The sequence below is a fragment of the Labrus mixtus genome, chromosome 23 (assembly GCF_963584025.1).
Source record: "Labrus mixtus chromosome 23, fLabMix1.1, whole genome shotgun sequence".
Lineage (NCBI taxonomy): Eukaryota > Metazoa > Chordata > Actinopteri > Labriformes > Labridae > Labrus > Labrus mixtus.
The window spans coordinates 8,883,643-8,890,712 of NC_083634.1; positions in this window are offsets into that span (position 1 = coordinate 8,883,643).

Consider the following 7,070-nt stretch of genomic DNA (forward strand, 5'->3'; position numbering starts at 1 on the left):
TGACTATTCAGGAGTTTTCTGATATTTAAAGAAATTGGCAGATTTTGCTGTTTAATCTGAATTCTTAAGCCTGTACAGTAAATCTGAAGCGAGGGGCAACAATGGATCTATCATTGTTATTTTGATAAATAAACTCATTTAACATCTTCCCGAAACTTTAGTTTTTTAAGATATTGCTATGTTGGCTTGCATGGTCATTCTTTGCTTGCAGTAGAATTGTTAGCAGGTTAGCTTGCTAGCAGTTTTGTTAGCAAGGCTACAGCCCCAGGTTTAATGTGTCAAAACTAAACAGAAATCAAATTATCTAAGAAATTCAGAAGGTAGTTATGAGCTTAAGGTATGCATACTTATGTTCAAGGACAGTTTTGTCAAACTCCTCTTCTACCCTCTTTCTTTGAATAAATAGCATACTGGGCTACGTTGATTTTCATTCAAAGCAACATGGCTGACTTCCTGTTGGGTGTTCACCATAACCCAATTAAACCTGTGAAATAGGTCAAAATTTCAAAATTCTAGGGGGCGATATGAAGCCATTTTGCTAAATTTGTCCGCAAAACCACAAAAATATAAAAATGTTCACCAGTTCACATTTAGGCGTCTTTTTTTGGCATGTCGAAGCCTCTAAAATTGCAATTCTTTCCAACCAAAGAAACATCAAGAAACACAAAATAATAATAATTCTATGCATTTCAATAGGCTCCAGCTCCCAGGTCGTTGCTCGGGCCCTAATGACAGCTAAAGGCCACTGAAATCTGGCAGACAGAAGCCTGGAGGAGGGGAAATGGTCATATTGATCAGATTCCTCTTTATCTTCTGTTTCATGAAATGGCGTCTCAAAAATGTCATCTATCAACAAATATCTTTGACTCCATCCATGCACAGCAAAAAGCCCTGCCAGATCAAAACACAAACCACAGACGGATGAAGAGAAATGGATTAGAAAGTCAGTTTCTTCAACGCCGTGCTCAGGATTTATTGATTGCCTTCCTTTTTCTGTCTGCCCCTCTTTCTTTCTTTCCTCTCTCCTCCACTGAATTTTATGAAACCGCTGTAATCACCAGCGATTTGCAGGGCGCCTCGCAGCTGGACTCCTGCCCACTGCTGACAAAGTGCGAGCTCGTCTGTGTGTAAAGATATGTGTGTAAGTCGGGGCTGAGCACACACACACATTACTTTAGTATACACTGGTGAGTTTCCGTGTGATTTTTTTGCCCTGCATGTGTGTGTGTCTTTCTAATAATGTGTATTCTGTGAAAATGTGAGCCCCCTTGGTTTTTGTTTTGTTATAAGCCGAGGACCACAGGGGGACCACTGTTTATTTTAGAGACTGCTGATTGCCCAAGGAGTGTCCCTGAACTTAAATTGAGTCTGGGTCCAGACACACACGGATACATTTGTACAGAAGCACCTTCAGGTCTGCTGTGGCTTTGAGTCTCCATCCTGAATTTCTAAAGTAACACACAGTGGGAGATATTTCTGTCGTGGATTGATAACTATGGGACTCCACCATACTTTAAATTGGAACTCAGTGTGATCATACAGTACAGTTCTACTCAAACTCTTACAGTTGTTACGGCATACCTAACAATGGAAGCAGTTTTCAACCTGTTACGCTGAGTCATGTTAGTCTATACCTATTGTAGTCATACGCCCTCTAGGCATATATTCATAGGGAGATATATATGTTTTTTTGAATATATCTTTACTAAATTATTGTTTAATAAAACCACAAGAGATGTCATGGGCTTGCGGCTGCCCTCAAAGATTTAAGACTTGGCTTGGACTCTCCCTCAAAGACTTGGTCATCAAACACTAGAGACATGATTTGGACTCGCCCTCAAAGACCTACCGTAAGACTTGTCTTGGCTCGCACTCAAAGACTTGAGACTTTTACTGGACCCCCCCCCCCCCCCCTCAAAGACTTAAGACGTGACTATAACTTGCCTATCTCTGCACATATCCACTGAGGGTGAAGTGAGACCCTATGAGCGTATCAGAGTGAATAGATTGGCATAAATCAGCGCAGCCCCTGAATGAGGTTTCTGCCTTGTCAGTGTCGGAGTCTGTTGAGATTTCATTTCGCTTCTGTTTCTCATACTGCCTTATGTTGTGTGTTTACTTCACGTGCCATCTTCTGTTTTAAAGATTCCTGTCATCGCCTTCAGTCTTAGGTCGCCTAACCCCTTTCCTCAGTCAGTTATTATCCTCTCCTTTCTCTTCTCTCCCACAGTACAAAGAGTGACGTCAGATCAAGGCTTTTTTCCGGGATCGATATAACAACAGTTAGTCCTCCAGAGTCTGTGATGAGAGCTGCACCCCTAGAAACCGTCTGCTTTTATTCTTAACAACAGTGATCTGTCGAGGAATGTCAGACCAATGCTATGCCAAACTGACCAATCAGAATGAAGCATTAAAAGCAGCGGCGTAATTAAATTAAATGAACAGATATTTTCTAGTGTCTAACATCTGGAGGATTTAAAAATATATATGTTGGCTGATGCATTATAGACTAAAAAGTTTTTAAAAATAATCACAATTTTGGCACGTTTTCACCACCCCATATTGAAGGATTGGGTTGGAAAAGGAACACTTATTCACTGAGAGGAAAAATGAGCTCCCTCTGCAGCACTTTGGAACAAACAGCCAGAGCACCGCTGAGATAAACTGTGGGTGCTGCTGCTGGTTGATTTCTCTGCCCTGCAAGACCGCAGCTGTCAACGTCGAGACATTCAAAGGGACTCTCTCCTACAGCAGCTGGAAAATGCGCTGACATTAGACATCGAGAGCAAAAGTCCAAACGCAGCTCCGGTTCAATTTTATATGAGACGAAGAACATGGCCGGCTGGGGTGAAAAGTGCATCTGTGTGTTCCAATTTCCTGCATTGCCCTTTTTGATTGTAACGGACAAATTGAGAACGAAATCGACAAGAACCTGTATCAAAGCGTTTAATAACACTTCATCATGTAATGATCAGCACAGAGGCCGTGGATTATTAGGCTTCCTGTTTTCACAGATGTTGTTGGGCTCATTGCCAAACATGATTTCCTCCCAATAATCTTCAGCCATGTAATTGCTATAATAAGCAACGCTGTCCCTCTACTATGCTCTTTAAGAAGTGTACATAATTACATTACCACTGCCAGTTATTTGATGCTTTATTGAGAGTGTGGTGTTTATTAATCACAGAGAATATAGGGCTGTAGGAGGACATTGGTAATACGCGCTGATGAGCAGGGCCGTGTCCAGACTTTTACAAGTGGAGGGGCTCGTGGCTCAGATGGGGCACCCACTTATGAAGGGGGGGGGGGGGGATATTGTGTGTACATCTAGTTGCAAACTCCACTGTTCAAAAATGAAGCCAATGTCGAAGTGCAAAATCCTGCAGTTTGTTGAGTGTCTGCATGAGGGTGGCTCCAGGAGTCCAGGAAGTCACACACACACCACATCCAAAAAAATAATAATGTTTTAACAGTAGAAATTAACATGTTTTCAGCCTAGTACAGAACAAAAAATAGGTATGATTAGTTATTGTTATCATGGGCAAACACTGTACAGGGTGTGAAATGCATCCTGCATATGAACAATATTTGTTATCCATAGTTAGGCACGTAGCTGACATGATTGACAGGTGGGCCCGGTGTAGCGGTTTCTCTAGAGGCTTTAAACCCACCTCAGCTCCAGCTCTCAGACTCACACACAGACTTTATACACTTACACACCGACATATCTCTTTTGTTCTCCCATACACACACGCACAATGGATGCAATCCATTCCACAGGAATATCAATCGCTCTGACAGCTGATAGGCGTGATAATACTATCAGAGCACTTTGGCACCATTGATAATTGACATAGCTATCAATACCAAACAAGGAGTTGTCTCACAATAGGTAAGGAGCGCACAGTCCTTTGAAAGTCCAACAAAGGTATAAGAAAACGTGTCTCCCAAGGTCAATGAATACAAAAAAGAACCTTTATTCCCTAATAATAATTTTTTCACGACCATGAAAAATAACACAGCTGTCCATTTATCTTGCTTTCACAAAGGGTGAGACACCGTCAACGCTTGCGCCTCCGTAGAATGGTATTTAAATGAGGTTCTCAAACTCAGACAAAATGGACCTTAAAACTCATCACAAACACACACAATCTGAAGGTTAATGCTGGTGCCTTTTTTTTTCCGTCCTTCGCACAGATTTCCACGATCCCGAGACACTCCACAGTCACCCTGAACCCTTTTCTTCACACCCTTTGAAAGATTTCCCCCAGAGACGTCAAGGACAAACTGTGCAGGGGAAACGTTGTGATCGCACGGTGTTTGCTGGTCATTCAGACAACCTGCCGACACACCTGACCAAATGTTACCGAGGAGACACAATGAAATGATATGTTCTTATATAACCTTTTTATGTTGTGTGTGTCTCTGTCTGTGTTCACCTACTAACCCCTAAATCCTGGAGCCGGTGAGTCTGCACAAAGCACTCTGCTTGGTTCCTGTAGGGCTGGACGCTGATGGAAGGGTAAGCCACAATTTTTCTGTCATTTCATTTAGTTCGAACTGAAGCTGCTTTTTTACACCATCCTGTTATTACATTTCAATTGAACTAAATGTGAGTTGACACTGGTGTCGCCTTAACAAAGGAGGAGGAGGAGGACATCAAAACCATTCAGAGCATCTTTTTGCCTCTGTGGCCAAACCATGTCAGGTTAAATTTGTATTTCATTGCTAGTTTTTTGTTAGGGAATTGTCTAATTGGGGGCAAAACATGTTCAAAGAATACACCACTGTGGTCCAGACTGAAATATTTTAATACCATTTGAATTGATTTAGATAACAATTTTGTACAGATATTCATGGTCACCAGAGGAGATATTGGTTATCCTCTTACATTATTAGGTTCAAATTTGACTAAAAGACAGACTCTGGATGCTATTCCATCCAACATATATTCTTGTTTTCCCAAAGATGAATCCTATGGCTAATAGTTGTGAGCTTTTTTGCTACGATTGAATACTTGCAAGTGTTAAAGGCAGGGTTGGTTGTTTTAAAAAAAACTAGCATGATTTTGAAAGTAGCATTTCCTCAGTGCTCCATCAACACCCACCGAGGGCCCTCTGTGCGCCCTCAAAAGCCACGCCCCTCACTTACATGCACAATCGCCATTGGTCCAGATGCTGACCTCAGCTTGCATTGTGTAGAAATGTCGTCTCATGTCTCATTCGATGTCTGTCAGGACCTAAAGACAATTTCAACCAAAATCTTAAAAAGTCTATCTGGAGAAAATTGCCATCCCTGCCTTTTATAGAAAGAATGTAGACATGTTTTGATCCAGTAGATGTCGAACCTTGGGCACCAGCATGAAACCATAACAAACTGCTGTTTGGCTCCCCTTCCACAATACTAAAAGCCTCCGCTAATAGCACACTCTAGTTAGCTCATAGTTTCACATTGTATATAGATTTACCTGGAATGACCTTCGGCTGTCTCATTCACAAAATATAATCACGGCTCCAACAACAACACATGGCCTTAGACTTAGACATAACTATACTTTGTGTTTGCTACTAATAAGCAAACGATTACACACTTCACATTTAAACTGCTAATCTTGGTTTGTGAGCAGAACCATTCAGCCTGACTAACACGTTAACATGCTTTTAAAAAAATAAATCAACTTTTTCTAACTGCATGTAAACATAATAATTTATTCACAACCTTTTTCCTTGGATACCATGGCCAAAATAGGTTCGGTTTTATATATATATACAGGGAATGACCTATATACATATATATATATATATATATATATATATATATATATATATATATATATATATAACCGAACCTATTTAAACAAGTTGAACGAATCAAGATGTTGAACTGTTTTTACTCGTGGACTGTGTTGTCTAATTTCAAGTGCTTAAAATACAAATTAAGTTCTTCACTGGCAGGAAGTGTGTAAATGTCTGCCCATGCATTTATTGTGCCAGCAAGAAATCTTTAAATATTGCAGTGGCAATATCTTCTAGCGAGTTATAAAAATTGTCACTTGAGTAATAGGAGCCAATTTGTTTGTTCCTGATGCGTGTCTGTACAATGGTAAAACACAAAACCGCACAAAACATCCCAAACAATTAACATGTTCGAACACTGTGACACAAGTGTTTGCACACTCAACGACCCTACTTCACGAGTCTTAAGCTTTAGATAATGGAACCCAGAAACCTCACAGCACTCACACATATACACACACACACCACACACTTCTGATTTATTGCAAAGCTATTTTTGGATGCCTCCAGATCTTCATTTAGAATCGGCTATGAGCTCAGATGAGTCTCAAAGAGGAGCCATATTTAAAGTAGCGCATGAATAATTACGATGCATCAGCATGGTAACATGAGAGGGATCACTTTCTAGTTTATTATTTACTTTGCCATGTTTATGTTTAGAGCACCAATGTGTCTTTAAATAGGATTCATGTCATGCTCAGTGTGAAAATGGATAATATTATTGCCCATACATCATGACGCTAACAGCCTGAGTACATACATGCAGCCTCACTCTGTATCCAGCACTACTGTCTGATAGTCCCATCAATCACAACAGACAGGCTGCTGTTAGCTGAGGCAGCGCTGTGTGTGTGTGTGTTTTTTCCTTGTGTGTGTGTAGGGGTTTCTCTTAGAGTGACAGGGTTCTCAACGCAGCGTAACGTTTAACGGGGAAAAAAGCGAGAAAGAGCTATATGACAGGTTGCAGCGGTCATGGTTTATTTGACAGGCGGGCACCTCACAGCCTCATCAAATGATTGAGTACTGGGACTGACAGCTGGCATCGCTGCAAAAACGAAAGCAATGGAAAAGTAGAACCAAAAAACAGCACTGCAAATATCAACAGAACTCAACAGCAGCAGGGTCAGCAGAGGAGTGATCGGTGCGTTACATGTTGTTAAAAAGGTATAAAGATTACTCTTTTTTTAGCAGGAAGTGAAACTTTTCATTTCAGATTTGTGTTACCAAAATGAGAAGTAGTTTTTCTATTTTTGGACTGGTGAAAAGTTAGGCTTT